General features: G+C 43.5%; 1 protein-coding gene across 4 annotated transcripts in view; it reads left to right on the top strand.

Moving 5' to 3' along the window:
• The window catches only part of CAPN9 (calpain 9), an 834,396-nt gene that overhangs the window by 337,474 nt on the left and 478,006 nt on the right, over window positions 1-18,916 (top strand). The window lies entirely within an intron of this gene.

Here is an 18,916-nt window from a genome sequence, read left to right as displayed (position 1 = left end):
TAAAACATGGCCTCCTCTGACACTCCTCTGCATGTTGTCTGACATACTCTTTAATTAAACGATTCTGTGTCCCTGAGTAACAATTCTGTGTCTGTCCCTGAGTAACAATTCTGTGTCTGTCCCTGAGTAACAATTCTGTGTCCCTGAGTAACAATTCTGTGTCCCTCAGTAACACTTCTGTGTCCCTCAGTAACAATTCTGTGTCCCTGAGTAACAATTCTGTGTCTGTCCCTGAGTAACAATTCTGTGTCTGTCCCTGAGTAACAATTCTGTGTCCCTCAGTAACAATTCTGTGTCCCTCAGTAACAATTCTGTGTCTGTCCCTGAGTAACAATTCTGTGTCCCTCAGTAACAATTCTGTGTCCCTCAGTAACAATTCTGTGTCTGTCCCTAAGTAACAATTCTGTGACCTTAAGTAACGTTTCTGTGGCCCTAGGTAACGATTCTGTGGCCCTAAGTAACAGTTCTGTGGCCCTCAGTAACAATTCTGTGTCCCTCAGTAACAATTCTGTGTCCCTCAGTAACAATTTTGTATCTGTCCCTAAGTAACAATTCTGTGGCCCTAAGTAACGGTTCTGTGTCCCTCAGTAACAATTCTGTGTACCTCAGTAACAATTCTGTGTCTGTCCCTTAGTAACAATTCTGTGTCCCTAAGTAACGTTTCTGTGGCCCTAAGTAACGGTTCTGTGTCCCTCAGTAACAATTCTGTGTCCCTCAGTAACAATTCTGTGTCTGTCCCTGAGTAACAATTCTGTGTCCCTCAGTAACAATTCTGTGTCCCTCAGTAACAATTCTGTGTCTGTCCCTGAGTAACAATTGTGTGTCCCTCAGTAACAATTCTGTGTCCCTCAGTAACAATTCTGTGTCTGTCCCTGAGTAACAATTCTGTGTCCCTTAGTAACAATTCTGTGTCCCTAAGTAACGTTTCTGTGGCCCTAAGTAACGGTTCTGTGTCCCTCAGTAACAATTCTGTGTCCCTCAGTAACAATTCTGTGTCCCTCAGTAACAATTCTGTGTCTGTCCCTGAGTAACAATTCTGTGTCCCTCAGTAACAATTCTGTGTCCCTGAGTAACAATTCTGTGTCTGTCCCTGAGTAACAATTCTGTGTCTGTCCCTGAGTAACAATTCTGTGTCCCTCAGTAACAATTCTGTGTCCCTCAGTAACAATTCTGTGTCCCTCAGTAACAATTCTGTGTCTGTCCCTGAGTAACAATTCTGTGTCCCTCAGTAACAATTCTGTGTCCCTGAGTAACAATTCTGTGTCCCTCAGTAACAATTCTGTGTCCCTCAGTAACAATTCTGTGTCCCTCAGTAACAATTCTGTGTCTGTCCCTGAGTAACAATTCTGTGTCCCTCAGTAACAATTCTGTGTCCCTCAGTAACAATTCTGTGTCTGTCCCTGAGTAACAATTGTGTGTCCCTTAGTAACAATTCTGTGTCCCTGAGTAACAATTCTGTGTCTGTCCCTGAGTAACAATTCTGTGTCTGTCCCTGAGTAACAATTCTGTGTCCCTCAGTAACAATTCTGTGTCCCTCAGTAACAATTCTGTGTCCCTGAGTAACAATTCTGTGTCCCTGAGTAACAATTCTGTGTCCCTCAGTAACAATTCTGTGTCTATCCCTGAGTAAGAATTCTGTGTCCCTCAGTAACAATTCTGTGTCCCTCAGTAACAATTATGTGTCTGTCCCTGAGTAACAATTGTGTGTCCCTCAGTAACAATTCTGTGTCCCTGAGTAACAATTCTGTGTCTTTCCCTGAGTAACAATTCTGTGTCTGTCCCTGAGTAATAATTCTGTGTCCCTCAGTAACAATTCTGTGTCCCTCAGTAACAATTCTGTGTCCCTGAGTAACAATTCTGTGTCCCTCAGTAACAATTCTGTGTCCCTCAGTAACAATTCAGTGTCCCTCAGTAACTATTCTGTGTCTGTCCCTGAGTAACAATTCTGTGTCTGTCCCTCAGTAACAATTCTGTGTCCCTCAGTAACAATTCTGTGTCCCTGAGTAACAATTCTGTGTCCCTGAGTAACAATTGTGTGTCCCTCAGTAACAATTCTGTGTCCCTGAGTAACAATTCTGTGTCCCTCAGTAACAATTCTGTGTTTGTCCCTGAGTAACAATTCTGTGTCTGTCCCTGAGTAACAATTCTGTGTCCCTAAGTAACGTTTCTGTGGCCCTAAGTAACGTTTCTGTGGCCCTAAGTAACGGTTCTGTGTCCCTCAGTAACAATTCTGTGTCCCTCAGTAACAATTCTGTGTCTGTCCCTGAGTAACAATTCTGTGTCCCTAAGTAACGTTTCTGTGGCCCTAAGTAATGGTTCTGTGGCCCTCAGTAACAATTCTGTGTCTGTCCCTGAGTAACAATTCTGTGTCCCTCAGTAACAATTCTGTGTCCCTCAGTAACAATTCTGTGTCTGTCCCTTAGTAACAATTCTGTGACCTTAAGTAACGTTTCTGTGGCCCTAAGTAACGATTCTGTGGCCCTAAGTAACAGTTCTGTGGCCCTCAGTAACAATTCTGTGTCCCTCAGTAACAATTCTGTGTCCCTCAGTAACAATTTTGTATCTGTCCCTAAGTAACAATTCTGTGGCCCTAAGTAACGGTTCTGTGTCCCTCAGTAACAATTCTGTGTACCTCAGTAACAATTCTGTGTCTGTCCCTTAGTAACAATTCTGTGTCCCTAAGTAACGTTTCTGTGGCCCTAAGTAACGGTTCTGTGTCCCTCAGTAACAATTCTGTGTCCCTCAGTAACAATTCTGTGTCTGTCCCTGAGTAACAATTCTGTGTCCCTCAGTAACAATTCTGTGTCCCTCAGTAACAATTCTGTGTCTGTCCCTGAGTAACAATTGTGTGTCCCTCACTAACAATTCTGTGTCCCTCAGTAACAATTCTGTGTCTGTCCCTGAGTAACAATTCTGTGTCCCTTAGTAACAATTCTGTGTCCCTAAGTAACGTTTCTGTGGCCCTAAGTAACGGTTCTGTGTCCCTCAGTAACAATTCTGTGTCCCTCAGTAACAATTCTGTGTCCCTCAGTAACAATTCTGTGTCTGTCCCTGAGTAACAATTCTGTGTCCCTCGGTAACAATTCTGTGTCCCTGAGTGACAATTCTGTGTCTGTCCCTGAGTAACAATTCTGTGTCTGTCCCTGAGTAACAATTCTGTGTCCCTCAGTAACAATTCTGTGTCCCTCAGTAACAATTCTGTGTCCCTGAGTAACAATTCTGTGTTTGTCCCTGAGTAACAATTCTGTGTTTGTCCCTCAGTAACAATTCTGTGTCCCTGAGTAACAATTCTGTGTCCCTGAGTAACAATTCTGTGTCCCTCAGTAACAATTCTGTGTCCCTCAGTAACAATTCTGTGTCTGTCCCTGAGTAACAATTCTGTGTCCCTCAGTAACAATTCTGTGTCCCTCAGTAACAATTCTGTGTCTGTCCCTGAGTAACAATTGTGTGTCCCTCAGTAACAATTCTGTGTCCCTGAGTAACAATTCTGTGTCTGTCCCTGAGTAACAATTCTGTGTCTGTCCCTGAGTAACAATTCTGTGTCCCTCAGTAACAATTCTTTGTCCCTGAGTAACAATTCTGTGTCCCTCAGTAACAATTCTGTGTCCCTCAGTAACAATTCTGTGTCTGTCCCTGAGTAAGAATTCTGTATCCCTCAGTAACAATTCTGTGTCCCTCAGTAACAATTCTGTGTCTGTCCCTGAGTAACAATTCTGAGTCCCTCAGTAACAATTCTGTGTCCCTGAGTAACAATTCTGTGTCTTTCCCTGAGTAACAATTCTGTGTCTGTCCCTGAGTAATAATTCTGTGTCCCTCAGTAACAATTCTGTGTCCCTCAGTAACAATTCTGTGTCCCTGAGTAACAATTCTGTGTCCCTCAGTAACAATTCTGTGTCCCTCAGTAACAATTCAGTGTCCCTCAGTAACTATTCTGTGTCTGTCCCTGAGTAACAATTCTGTGTCCCTCAGTAACAATTCTGTGTCCCTGAGTAACAATTCTGTGTCCCTGAGTAACAATTCTGTGTCCCTCAGTAACAATTCTGTGTCCCTGAGTAACAATTCTGTGTCCCTCGGTAACAATTCTGTGTCCCTGAGTGACAATTCTGTGTCTGTCCCTGAGTAACAATTCTGTGTCTGTCCCTGAGTAACAATTCTGTGTCCCTCAGTAACAATTCTGTGTCCCTGAGTAACAATTCTGTGTTTGTCCCTGAGTAACAATTCTGTGTTTGTCCCTCAGTAACAATTCTGTGTCCCTGAGTAACAATTCTGTGTCCCTGAGTAACAATTCTGTGTCCCTCAGTAACAATTCTGTGTCCCTCAGTAACAATTCTGTGTCTGTCCCTGAGTAACAATTCTGTGTCCCTCAGTAACAATTCTGTGTCCCTCAGTAACAATTCTGTGTCTGTCCCTGAGTAACAATTGTGTGTCCCTCAGTAACAATTCTGTGTCCCTGAGTAACAATTCTGTGTCTGTCCCTGAGTAACAATTCTGTGTCTGTCCCTGAGTAACAATTCTGTGTCCCTCAGTAACAATTCTGTGTCCCTGAGTAACAATTCTGTGTCCCTGAGTAACAATTCTGTGTCCCTCAGTAACAATTCTGTGTCTGTCCCTGAGTAAGAATTCTGTATCCCTCAGTAACAATTCTGTGTCCCTCAGTAACAATTCTGTGTCTGTCCCTGAGTAACAATTCTGAGTCCCTCAGTAACAATTCTGTGTCCCTGAGTAACAATTCTGTGTCTTTCCCTGAGTAACAATTCTGTGTCTGTCCCTGAGTAATAATTCTGTGTCCCTCAGTAACAATTCTGTGTCCCTCAGTAACAATTCTGTGTCCCTGAGTAACAATTCTGTGTCCCTCAGTAACAATTCTGTGTCCCTCAGTAACAATTCAGTGTCCCTCAGTAACTATTCTGTGTCTGTCCCTGAGTAACAATTCTGTGTCCCTCAGTAACAATTCTGTGTCCCTGAGTAACAATTCTGTGTCCCTGAGTAACAATTCTGTGTCCCTCAGTAACAATTCTGTGTCCCTGAGTAACAATTCTGTGTCCCTCAGTAACAATTCTGTGTTTGTCCCTGAGTAACAATTCTGTGTCTGTCCCTGAGTAACAATTCTGTGTCCCTAAGTAACGTTTCTGTGGCCCTAAGTAACGTTTCTGTGGCCCTAAGTAACGGTTCTGTGTCCCTCAGTAACAATTCTGTGTCCCTCAGTAACAATTCTGTGTCTGTCCCTGAGTAACAATTCTGTGTCCCTAAGTAACGTTTCTGTGGCCCTAAGTAATGGTTCTGTGGCCCTCAGTAACAATTCTGTGTCCCTCAGTAACAATTCTGTGTCCCTCAGTAACAATTCTGTGTCTGTCCCTGAGTAACAATTCTGTGTCCCTAAGTAACGTTTCTGTGGCACTAAGTAACGGTTCCGTGTCCCTCAGTAACAATTCTGTGTCCCTCAGTAACAATTCTGTGTCCCTCAGTAACAATTCTGTGTCCCTCAGTAACAATTCTGTGTGTGTCCCTATGTAACAATTCTGTGACCCTAAGTAACGTTTCTGTGGCCCTAAGTAACGATTCTGTGGCCCTAAGTAACGGTTCTGTGGCCCTCAGTAACAATTCTGTGTCCCTCAGTAACAATTCTGTGTCCCTCAGTAACAATTCTGTGTCTGTCCCTAAGTAACAATTTTGTGGCCCTAAGTAACGGTTCTGTGTCCCTCAGTAACAATTCTGTGTCCCTCAGTAACAATTCTGTGTCTGTCCCTTAGTAACAATTCTGTGTCCCTAAGTAACGTTTCTGTGGCCCTGAGTAACGGTTCTGTGTCCCTCAGTAACAATTCTGTGTCCCTCAGTAACAATTCTGTGTCTGTCCCTGAGTAACAATTCTGTGTCCCTAAGTAACGTTTCTGTGGCCCTAAGTAATGGTTCTGTGTCCCTCAGTAACAATTCTGTGTCCCTCAGTAACAATTCTGTGTCTGTCCCTGAGTAACAATTCTATGTCCCTAAGTAACGTTTCTGTGGCCCTAAGTAACGGTTCTGTGGCCCTAAGTAACGGTTCTGTGGCCCTCAGTAACAATTCTGTGTCCCTCAGTAACAATTCTGTGTCTGTCCCTAAGTAACAATTCTGTGACCCTAAGTAACGTTTCTGTGGCCCTCAGTAACGATTCTGTGGCCCTAAGTAACGGTTCTGTGGCCCTCAGTAACAATTCTGTGTCCCTCAGTAACAATTCTGTGTCTGTCCCTAAGTAACAATTCTGTGGCCCTAAGTAACGGTTCTGTGTCCCTCAGTAACAATTCTGTGTCCCTCAGTAACAATTCTGTGTCTGTCCCTTAGTAACAATTCTGTGTCCCTAAGTAACGTTTCTGTGGCCCTAAGTAACGGTTCTGTGTCCCTCAGTAACAATTCTGTGTCTGTCCCTAAGTAACAATTCTGTGGCCCTAAGTAACGGTTCTGTGTCCCTCAGTAACAATTCTGTGTACCTCAGTAACAATTCTGTGTCTGTCCCTTAGTAACAATTCTGTGTCCCTAAGTAACGTTTCTGTGGCCCTAAGTAACGGTTCTGTGTCCCTCAGTAACAATTCTGTGTCCCTCAGTAACAATTCTGTGTCTGTCCCTGAGTAACAATTCTGTGTCCCTCAGTAACAATTCTGTGTCCCTCAGTAACAATTCTGTGTCTGTCCCTGAGTAACAATTGTGTGTCCCTCACTAACAATTCTGTGTCCCTCAGTAACAATTCTGTGTCTGTCCCTGAGTAATAATTCTGTGTCCCTTAGTAACAATTCTGTGTCCCTAAGTAACGTTTCTGTGGCCCTAAGTAACGGTTCTGTGTCCCTCAGTAACAATTCTGTGTCCCTCAGTAACAATTCTGTGTCCCTCAGTAACAATTCTGTGTCTGTCCCTGAGTAACAATTCTGTGTCCCTCAGTAACAATTCTGTGTCCCTGAGTAACAATTCTGTGTCTGTCCCTGAGTAACAATTCTGTGTCTGTCCCTGAGTAACAATTCTGTGTCCCTCAGTAACAATTCTGTGTCCCTCAGTAACAATTCTGTGTCCCTGAGTAACAATTCTGTGTTTGTCCCTGAGTAACAATTCTGTGTTTGTCCCTCAGTAACAATTCTGTGTCCCTGAGTAACAATTCTGTGTCCCTCAGTAACAATTCTGTGTCCCTCAGTAACAATTCTGTGTCCCTCAGTAACAATTCTGTGTCTGTCCCTGAGTAACAATTCTGTGTCCCTCAGTAACAATTCTGTGTCCCTCAGTAACAATTCTGTGTCTGTCCCTGAGTAACAATTGTGTGTCCCTCAGTAACAATTCTGTGTCCCTGAGTAACAATTCTGTGTCTGTCCCTGAGTAACAATTCTGTGTCTGTCCCTGAGTAACAATTCTGTGTCCCTCAGTAACAATTCTGTGTCCCTGAGTAACAATTCTGTGTCCCTGAGTAACAATTCTGTGTCCCTCAGTAACAATTCTGTGTCTGTCCCTGAGTAAGAATTCTGTATCCCTCAGTAACAATTCTGTGTCCCTCAGTAACAATTCTGTGTCTGTCCCTGAGTAACAATTCTGTGTCCCTCAGTAACAATTCTGTGTCCCTGAGTAACAATTCTGTGTCTTTCCCTGAGTAACAATTCTGTGTCTGTCCCTGAGTAATAATTCTGTGTCCCTCAGTAACAATTCTGTGTCCCTCAGTAACAATTCTGTGTCCCTGAGTAACAATTCTGTGTCCCTCAGTAACAATTCTGTGTCCCTCAGTAACAATTCAGTGTCCCTAAGTAACTATTCTGTGTCTGTCCCTGAGTAACAATTCTGTGTCCCTCAGTAACAATTCTGTGTCCCTGAGTAACAATTCTGTGTCCCTGAGTAACAATTGTGTGTCCCTCAGTAACAATTCTGTGTCCCTGAGTAACAATTCTGTGTCCCTCAGTAACAATTCTGTGTTTGTCCCTGAGTAACAATTCTGTGTCTGTCCCTGAGTAACAATTCTGTGTCCCTAAGTAACGTTTCTGTGTCCCTAAGTAACGTTTCTGTGGCCCTAAGTAACGGTTCTGTGTCCCTCAGTAACAATTCTGTGTCCCTCAGTAACAATTCTGTGTCTGTCCCTGAGTAACAATTCTGTGTCCCTAAGTAACGTTTCTGTGGCCCTAAGTAATGGTTCTGTGGCCCTCAGTAACAATTCTGTGTCCCTCAGTAACAATTCTGTGTCCCTCAGTAACAATTCTGTGTCTGTCCCTGAGTAACAATTCTGTGTCCCTAAGTAACGTTTCTGTGGCCCTAAGTAACGGTTCTGTGTCCCTCAGTAACAATTCTGTGTCCCTCAGTAACAATTCTGTGTCCCTCAGTAACAATTCTGTGTGTGTCCCTAAGTAACAATTCTGTGACCCTAAGTAATGTTTCTGTGGCCCTAAGTAACGATTCTGTGGCCCTAAGTAACGGTTCTGTGGCCCTCAGTAACAATTCTGTGTCCCTCAGTAACAATTCTGTGTCCCTCAGTAACAATTCTGTGTCTGCCCCTAAGTAACAATTTTGTGGCCCTAAGTAACGGTTCTGTGTCCCTCAGTAACAATTCTGTGTCCCTCAGTAACAATTCTGTGTCTGTCCCTTAGTAACAATTCTGTGTCCCTAAGTAACGTTTCTGTGGCCCTGAGTAACGGTTCTGTGTCCCTCAGTAACAATTCTGTGTCCCTCAGTAACAATTCTGTGTCTGTCCCTGAGTAACAATTCTGTGTCCCTAAGTAACGTTTCTGTGGCCCTAAGTAATGGTTCTGTGTCCCTCAGTAACAATTCTGTGTCCCTCAGTAACAATTCTGTGTCTGTCCCTGAGTAACAATTCTATGTCCCTAAGTAACGTTTCTGTGGCCCTAAGTAACGGTTCTGTGGCCCTAAGTAACGGTTCTGTGGCCCTCAGTAACAATTCTGTGTCCCTCAGTAACAATTCTGTGTCTGTCCCTAAGTAACAATTCTGTGACCCTAAGTATCGTTTCTGTGGCCCTCAGTAACGATTCTGTGGCCCTAAGTAACGGTTCTGTGGCCCTCAGTAACAATTCTGTGTCCCTCAGTAACAATTCTGTGTCTGTCCCTAAGTAACAATTCTGTGGCCCTAAGTAACGGTTCTGTGTCCCTCAGTAACAATTCTGTGTCCCTCAGTAACAATTCTGTGTCTGTCCCTTAGTAACAATTCTGTGTCCCTAAGTAACGTTTCTGTGGCCCTAAGTAACGGTTCTGTGTCCCTCAGTAACAATTCTGTGTCCCTCAGTAACAATTCTGTGTCTGTCCCTGAGTAACAATTCTGTGTCCCTAAGTAACGTTTCTGTGGCCCTAAGTAACGGTTCTGTGGCCCTAAGTAACGGTTCTGTGGCCCTCAGTAACAATTCTGTGTCCCTCAGTAACAATTCTGTGTCTGTCCCTAAGTAACAATTCTGTGACCCTAAGTAACGTTTCTGTGGCCCTAAGTAACGATTCTGTGGCCCTAAGTAACGGTTCTGTGGCCCTCAGTAACAATTCTGTGGCCCTCAGTAACAGTTCTGTGTCCCTGAGTAACAATTCTGTGTCTGTCCCTAAGTAACAATTCTGTGGCCCTAAGTAACGTTTCTGTGGTCCTAAGTAACGTTTCTGTGGCCCTAAGTAACGATTCTGTGGCCCTAAGTAACTTTTCTGTGTCCCTCAGTAACAATTCTGTGTCTGTCCCTTAGTAACAATTTTGTGTCCCTAAGTAACGTTTCTGTGGCCCTAAGTAACGGTTCTGTGTCCCTCAGTAACAATTCTGTGTCCCTCAGTAACAATTCTGTGTCTGTCCCTGAGTAACAATTCTGTGTCCCTAAGTAACATTTCTGTGGCCCTAAGTAACGGTTCTGTGGCCCTAAGTAACGGTTCTGTGGCCCTCAGTAACAATTCTGTGTCCCTCAGTAACAATTCTGTGTCTGTCCCTAAGTAACAATTCTGTGACCCTAAGTAACGTTTCTGTGGCCCTAAGTAACGATTCTGTGGCCCTAAGTAACGGTTCTGTGGCCCTCAGTAACAATTCTGTGGCCCTCAGTAACAATTCTGTGTCCCTCAGTAACAATTCTGTGTCTGTCCCTAAGTAACAATTCTGTGGCCCTAAGTAACGTTTCTGTGGTCCTAAGTAACGTTTCTGTGGCCCTAAGTAACGATTCTGTGGCCCTAAGTAACTTTTCTGTGGCCCTAAGTAACGTTTCTGTGGCCCTAAGTAACGATTCTGTGGCCCTAAGTAACGTTTCTGTGGCCCTAAGTAACGTTTCTGTGTCCCTAAGTAACGTTTCTGTGGCCCTAAGTAACGTTTCTGTGTCCCTAAGTAACGTTTCTGTGGCCCTAAGTAACGTTTCTGTGTCCCTAACTAACGTTTCTTTGTCTCTAAGTAATGTTTCTGTGTCCCTAACTCTCTCCCTCAATACAGCCAGGTCTGCCTCTGTTGAATGACTGGAGGCAAATGGAGAATTCTAAAATGGCCGCCATTTATAGCTCGACCATTACACAGTGCTGGCTGGCTGGCTGCTGATTGGCTAATGCGATCACATGTCATGAATGAATGCATTATGGGTCAGCGAGCCTTGTCTGCGCGCCTTCCCAGACATCCCCGCTCCGTTGCCGCACATGTCGCCGCCATTTTAGGAAAAATTTCGATTTGCGCATCCGAAGTCTGCTAATTTTCGGATTCGTCGCGAATCGAAATTTTCCTAATATTCGAAACGAATTCCACTTCGCCTAGTTCGATTCGCTCATCTCTAATAGCTATCATGTGTGAGACTTCCATTCCATCATGCCTGTCACCCTAATCATGCTTATGCCAGTTTCTTCAATTTATGCTATGCTGCTTGCTCAGACTGCTACTGCAACATTTGAACTGCTTGATATTATCATTGCCGTGCTGTCTACATCTAGCTTGCTTCCGCTGTGTCCTTGTTAGCTGGCTTTTCAGGATCCAACAGGGGGTCTCGTGATCAACACAAGGAAACCCTATAGGAGGGATCCAGAGGTTACTGTAGAAGACATTAATAAGGACTGGTATGAAAATGTAATAAAAAAAAGTTTTATTGTAATCTATTTTCAAAAGTTAAATTCAAATGTATGCAAAAAACATTAAGGAGACCCTTTCCAACATTCCTATTGCTAATTTCCCATCAAAGACTTTAAATGGGTTTAACTTTGTTCTGGAAGAAGAAATTAGCAAAAGAAGGAATGGACTTACATTACCTTAATGTGGAAACTCATATACTTGCACCTTCTGAGCTCATTTTTATATACAGGCTCATGATCATCAATTATTGCCAACGACATTGCCTCTATATTATACTTCTTGAACCTATTATTGTCTCAGTGGGCACTAATCCCCATTATCCATACACTGGAAATACCTTATTTAATGATTTATTAGTTACATATGTGGCTTTTTGCCACGGTATATTCTCTGTACAGAAATAATCAGGTGTCTGGACGTATCTTTTATTATATTTGTTTACTGTCCATGTCCTGTCTTGTTTGTTCACCAGCAGGCTTCTATATGCCTGCACATGTGCTTTAAGCTCACCAATGCTTGTTATTCACACAGGTGATTATTAATGTTTTTTGTATACATTTGAATTTAACTTTTGAAATTAGATAACAATAAAACTTTTTTTTATTTAATCTTTCATACCTGTCCCTATTAGTTTCTTCTACAGTAACCTCTGATTCCGTGTGTTGAGTGTTTCAAGGCTACGAAGACAACACTTATTTATATATGCCTATTTATAGGTGGAAGTAGACTAAGAACATTATAATTTTGAATTATTCTCATTTTTTTGTAGGTATGAGCTTCAGTCCATACCTGGCCCTTTTACTGGGAATGTATTGCTTGAGTCTCAGCCGGACAGAAAAGTGGACAAGAGATTCATCCACACAGATATTTTGATCATGGACATAAAGTTCAGCAATTATTGTACAAAAAAAAATTAATTAGCAGGCGAATTTCCCTCCTCTGAAATACCCACTATCTTTCTTGGTGATTTTAATGATTTAGTGATTTGATAATCGTTAATGTTGACAACCCAGCTACCAAGCTCTTCAACCTAACCTAATTTGTGCCCTAACACAATGGACACAGTCCTCCACTCACTCTGATGGGAATACCCTAGACCTTGTTTTCTCCCATCTTTGCACTCCCTACAACCTCACCAACACCCTCTTTCCTCTCTCTGATCACAATCTCATCACCTACACATTGTCCTTGTCTTCAAACATCTATCCCTCTAAGTAGCAATCACCCGCAGAAACCCTCACAACTTTAACCCTTCTCTTTTCTGACCACCTCTATGACAGAATCTCTTCCCTGTCCTGCCCTGACCTGGCCACTTCTGTGTACAACAGTTCACTTTTATCCAAACTAGACTCACTTGCTCCTCTAACCACACAAAGTAGCCTTGAGGAAGTCACGTGACCCGTGACGCAACACGTAGGATGGAAACGTGGTGACGTCCATTCCGGAGTGGACGGCAGCCGCCATCTTGCTACACCCATGCAAGTACACCCAGAAGTACCTGCAGACCCTTTTTATTCATTGTAAGTGTGTTTTTGGCATGTGTTATCTGTAATAAATTGTTAAACTTACTACACTATGGAAGTCTATTTCTCTTACCTCTTAATTGTAATCGCTGGAGAGGCTATATGATTTACCATCACTAGGAGGGGGATACCACCACTATTGCTAATGGTTTCTGGATTGCTGCTAAAAGCCCCAACAGGATTTAGACCACTCCGTTGAGTGCTTGCTTGATGTGCTTGTGCAATATTTTTCTTCTTTGGTTGCATCATATACATATGAATAGTGCAGCACTTTCACGGATTTAGGTTTTCACTATTGCCTAGTTGGGCGTTTCCCCTCCTTCTTTCCATCCCACTTAGGAGTCTTACTATATATGATGTGTTAACACAGTCCTTGGTTTTTGTGGATTGATATTCTTTGGTTGTTTTCATTATATAGGATTAGCGCAGCACATTTGTTTTGTCCTCTATTCACCCTATATAAATTTACTTACAATTCCTCCCTCCATGCTGCCAAACAAGCCTACTTTGTCACTCTTATTAGAACCTTGTCATCCAGTCCTCATCATCTTTTTTCTACTTATAACTCTCTACTTTCTCCACCTCCATCTCTACCCAGTGATTCACTCACTGCTTACGTGATCGCCAATCATTTCAAATACAAGATTGATGCAATTCCTGAGGACATCTCCACTGCACAGACATCTACCCACTTAGCATGCCTTATACTAAACCTTCCTCAACACTTTCCTCTTTTGACCTTGCTACTAACAAAGAGGTCACTAAAGTTTTAACCTAAATCCTGTTCCCTCAAAACTACTACGGTCACCCTCTTCTATCCTATGCTCCCTCACTCACATCTTCAATCTCTCCCTATCTACTGGCACCTTCCACTCCACTCTAAAGCATGTACAGATCACTCTCATTATTAAAAAGCCCTCACTGGACCCCACCAACCTGAACAACTTAAGACCCATCTCCCTGCTCCCATTTACCTCTAAACTCTTAGAACGCCTAGTCTACAATCTCCTGAGCTTCTACCTCACCGACAACAACCTTCATCACCCTTCACAGTCCGGCTTTCACTCACTACACTACACTGAAAGTGCCCTACTAAAACTCAGTAATGGTTTACTAACCACTAAAACTAATGGCCACTACTCCATAGTCTTACTACTTGATCTCTCTGTGGCTTTTGATACTGTCGACCATCCCCTCCTCCTCAAAAAACTCCACTCTCTTGGCCTTCGAGACTCTGCTCTCTCCTGGCTCTCCTCCTACCTATCGCAGCGTTCCTTCAGTGTTACCTATAACTCTGTCTCCTCCTCTCCACTTCCTATTTCTGTGGGGGTCTGTGACAGGAGTGACTTTGGGTGGGGGGCCCATGGAACTCAGCTCATTTTGGAGTTTGGAGAGGTGGGGAGACCCCTGTCTCAGCTCCCCATATCCCTTTTATGTGTAAATCACCCTGTGCCTGTTAGGGGTACAGGGTGATCTGTCCTAATATTGTGTAGACATGTCCAGAAGATAGGTGGGGTGGGGGGTTGTGGATTGTTTGGTGTGGTTGCATCCCATTGTTCTATTGTTTGTCTTGCTTGGGAGTAAACTATTGTGGGATGTATGTGTTTATGTGTATTAGCTTAGTGGGGGGTGTCTCCAGCAGCCCTCCTTCCTGATGGGACTGTCTGCTGGTTTGAAGTTTGAATACCTGTGTGTCTCTTGTTACTAAATGTAGATTGCCCCACCGTGTGACATTATGCAGGGAAGGGGGATTTGTTCCCTGGAAGTATATATCTTGTATTTGTGTTCAAATAAACTAGTCTACTCTGGATTACTTCAAGACTGGTGTCGTCGAGTCTTGTATGGTCATCTGTGGTGTCTGTTGTCGGTGTTCGGACGGGGAAGCGGTATTCTACTGGAAGTACCCAAGTGCAGTCTGGGGTCGGTTCTGTTACATTAGTGGCAAGCGGTGATATTGTGCTTCCTGGCTGTGAACACGTCCAAACCACCACCAGGATTCAAGATTACAAGTAGACGTCGGTACCCCAGTGGAGATATGGACCTGGCATCAGAATTCCCGGGGCTGCTGCAGATCGTTCTTGCAACATACCCCAGGACTGTGTCTGCAGATGAGTACCTGGAGCTCAGGCAGTGGATTCGGGTGGTGCTTTGGAGTGGGCCCGCCAGGTTGCTGGTATGTACAAGGGAAAGTGCTATCTAACCCCAGGGGAACGGGCCAGGGACCATCGGAAGTTACGGATGCCATTCCTGGGAGAGCGACCCCAGGAGCAATGGGTGAATGAGTTGGACAGGCTGGTCAAGCAGGAGGTAGAGCTGGACAACCGATATCAGGCACTGCAATGGTACGCAGAGCAGAAATATTTAGAGGTGACAGCAGAATGCTCTCCAGAGGGATATGACTTTGGTGGCCCTGGATTGCTATGGGAGAGCCTTTTGTGTTTGGCGATGTAGGAGAACCTACCCTGGAGGACCTGCGAGAAGACAGGGAGGCTATGTACGGTCTCACAGGGGTCTCAGAGCTTGAACTAAATCTGGAATACTTGCTGATGAAAGAACAGCATCTGGAAACGGCATACAGGCAACTGCTAAAACATGTCCAGCAGCATGCCCAATAATCGGCAGTGGAAATTCCAGAGACTGGGGATTTGATAGAATTCTCTGCTGAGGAAAAACAACCTGGTGAGCCTCCAGCAGATGAGCTGGCAACAGGGCCAAACATTGCTGAACTCTGCCCAGCACTGGTAACATCTTCTGGGTGTTCGGACGGGGAAGCGGTATTCTAACGGAAGTACTCAGTACAGGGCCGTGTCCTTGGACCCCTTCTGTTCTCCATCTACACCGCCTCCCTTGGTCACTTGATAAACTCCCATGGCTTCAAGTACCATTTCTATGCTGATGACACACAAATCTATCTTTTTACACCCCACCCTTACCTTCAGTCTCCTCTCGCATTACTAGCCTAGTAAGTGACATATCAGCATGGTTGTCCCTCCACTTCCTCAAACTTTCTAAAACTGAGCTCCCTCTATGCCCCCTCCCCTGACTTCTCCATCAAGATCAATAATCTCCAAGAGATATGCCCATTTTTAACCACCGAAAAATAATATAAAAATAAAAGATATAAGTTGTTTGTTCCTTGGATGAAAACAAAATGTGTAGTTTCTTTGTGTTAAACCATGTGTGCTTGAGTGTCTGTATGTGTATGAGTGTGTCCTTTGTCCAGCATGAGCTTAAAATGGCTACAGAACCCAAGTCACCATCAGCTTTAAAAAGCTTCTTTTGTTTCAAATACAGTGGCTCATTATCCACTCCCCTTTTCACCTCCCACTGTAAATTAGGTGTATGTAAAGTTAGTTGCTGCAAGCTTCAGCCAGGCTAACTAACATGACTGACAAGAACTCAGGAGGGGGTAACAACTGGTGTGTTACATAGCAAAATTTAGCTGACAAATGTGACTGATGAACAAAAACATAAGCTCTCAAACTTATTAAATGAAATCATAACAAGGTATACATTACATAGGACTACTTTTAAGAAAATATAAACTTAAAACTATCAATCATTGAGTCTAAACCTACCTTTCTAAAATTACCAACTCCAGACACAAATAATTCCCATCTGTCATTACTTAGCTCAAAACCATACGATTCACATCCAATTAGAGGGTATATATTATGGCCAGGCATATATCATAACTTACTAGAGACCGAATTAAAATTTAGATATTAAAAATTAATATTACACCTACCTAATCGCAGGCTATCCCCTCTTAAGTCTATAATGAATGCTGCTGCCAGATTCATCCACCTTACCAGCCGTTCCATGTCTGCCATCCCTCTCTGCCAACCCCTCCACTGGCTTCCCATTGCCCAGTGAATAAAATTCAAAACATTAACAATAGCATATAAAGTCATTTCTTACTCCCCAATTACATTACCAATCTTGTCTCCAAATATCACCCAAACTCCACTCCTCTCACTACCTTCTGCTCTTTAGCTCTCTTGACTCCTCCCCCCATGCCTGTCTCCAGGACTTATCCATAGCCTCTCCCATCCTCTGGAACTCTCTATCCAAATCTATCTGACTATTGCCTACTCTGCTCACGTTTAGGAGATCTCTGAAAACCTATCTCTTCAGGGAAGCCTATCCTGCCCTCAGCTAATAACCAAATCTTCTATTTCTTCCATCAGTTCATCCCTCACAGTTATTACCTTTTGTACCACTAGCCCTTCCCTCTTAGATTGTAAGCTCAAAGGAGCAGGGCCCTCCTAACCCTCTTGTATTGAACTGTATTGAGACAATTTATAATGTATATGTTATATTGTAGAGCACTGAGTAAAATGCTGGCGCTGTATAAATCCTGTATTATAATAATACATTTTATAGAGTTTGTCATAGCCAAGCTGATATCAGGGAGGGCACTGTGAATTATCACTGAAATGCAGGAAGCACATTATCATGTCATAGCATGACCTGGACATTACAGCTGGGAACATGATGGATGGGGTGGGTGAACCAATATGCATGTAATTCGTTTTTTTTGTAAGCCCATGTTGATTGTAAGGCCCAAAAGCCAATTAAACTACTGTTAGCTGTCTGCATTCAAATGGATGGGCAAAGCATGAATTGGAGTGGTCTGAGATAAATTGTTGGACAAAAAGGTTAGTCTGGTCCACAATAAATTGAAGGAAATTATCAGGGAAAAATACATTTTAACAATCAATCAGGGAAAAATGTTCTGTGTTGGGCTGCTCTCTGGGCTGTGTGGTAAAAGGGGGGATTGTAACTGATCCTAAGCTGGAAGGATTTGCCAGAGCGTCTGGGAGGTATGTTTGGGCTCTGACTCTTGGGATCTGGTGTGATATTCCAGTACTGGTGCTGGTCCTTTCATACTGGGGTTTAGCTCAGTTGGCGTTTGCCAATTGACCATTCAGGTGTATGGTACTGCTCGTGGTTGCCTGCTCTTCAGAGCACTTTATTCTTTTAGGAGGAACTGCTTCCTCATCCGATTTAGTCACTGATCCACTACTTTCTACTGGCTCATATTCCGAATTGGAATCGGACAGTGAGAGCTCCCCACTGCTCTCATCCATCATACTTAGGATTTTAAATGTCTCCTCACTTGTGTAATATTTTTTGGACATCTTGGCTGTTTGACAGGTAAACTGCTAATGGGCAACTGTGATGGGTACACTGTTGATGGGTGGCTCTGTGATGGGTATGCTGATTAGGCTGCACTGATGACAGGTACACTGATAAGCTGCACTGATGGATGTGCTAACAGGCACTCTGATGAGCTGCAGGACAGGTACACTAATGGGCTGTGCTTACAGGTATGCTGATGGGATACACGACAGGTACACTGATCGGCTGTCCTGACAGGTATGCTGATGGACTGTGCTGACAGGTATGCTGACAGGCTGGTGACAGAAACACTGATAGGCTGTGCTGACAGGTACACTGGGCTGGCGACAGGTATGCTAATGCGCTGGCGACAGGTACTCTGATAGGCTGGAGACAGGTACGCTGATGGGCTGTACTGACAAGTACACTGATGGGCTGTGCTGACAGGTACACTGATGGGCTGGCAACAGGTAATCTGATAGGCTGCTGTGTACACAGAGCAATCAGGGCAGCACGGAACACAGTACATTATTTGGTAACTCACTGTTCCCCTTCTCTTCCTCACACAGGATTGTGTGTGAGGAGGAGAGTCTGGTAACAGCAAATTATCGCTGTTTGTTTAAATTTGCAATCGACTGTGATAGGATCTCATAGTAAACAACCAGTTTCATTGGCAGTTTTCCTTCATCGGAGAAACGCTGTGTCCAGGGGAAACAGCACAGATGGTATCACCGTACTGCACGCCATAAGGGGCGAGCACGAGGGGCGTGACCTCCAGGAGGGACGAGGGGGCCTTCCCAGCCATCATTCTGCCATAGGCTGGCCGGGAACAGGTTAACCTGAACCTAACCCATAATACTAAATCTAAACCTCCAGTGAAATGCATAGAATCACAGAAATAAATGCTCATTATCAAGGCAACAGTAGTGCTATAAATACTATCTCATGAAAATTTTTCCTTGCCAAAACAATTTTAGGTAATGTAAGTGTGTGCACCTGTAATGCACCAAATTATCAGATCTGTAAAACCTGTGCCAAACTATATATAACAAATTGAATGCCTCAAGAAAGTGTATTCTGCATTTTATACTTCATGATTATGTACTTGGGTGTTAGACTGAGAAGCACGTCCAAAGCTGTATGCTGTTCTGCGTTAATAGGTTTCTTTGATTTATTTTTGTGTTACTTAAGAATTTCTTTCAATCTGCTTAATTTGCAACACAAACAAAAGCCAATGTATGTGAACCGTAAGAAACG

The sequence above is a fragment of the Staurois parvus genome, unplaced genomic scaffold (genome assembly GCF_062004578.1).
Source record: "Staurois parvus isolate SC_StPar_1 unplaced genomic scaffold, SC_StPar_1.0 ptg000774l, whole genome shotgun sequence".
Classification (NCBI taxonomy): domain Eukaryota; kingdom Metazoa; phylum Chordata; class Amphibia; order Anura; family Ranidae; genus Staurois; species Staurois parvus.
Note: the sequence above shows the minus strand (reverse complement) of the source record. Positions and strands in the feature narration are given on the sequence as shown.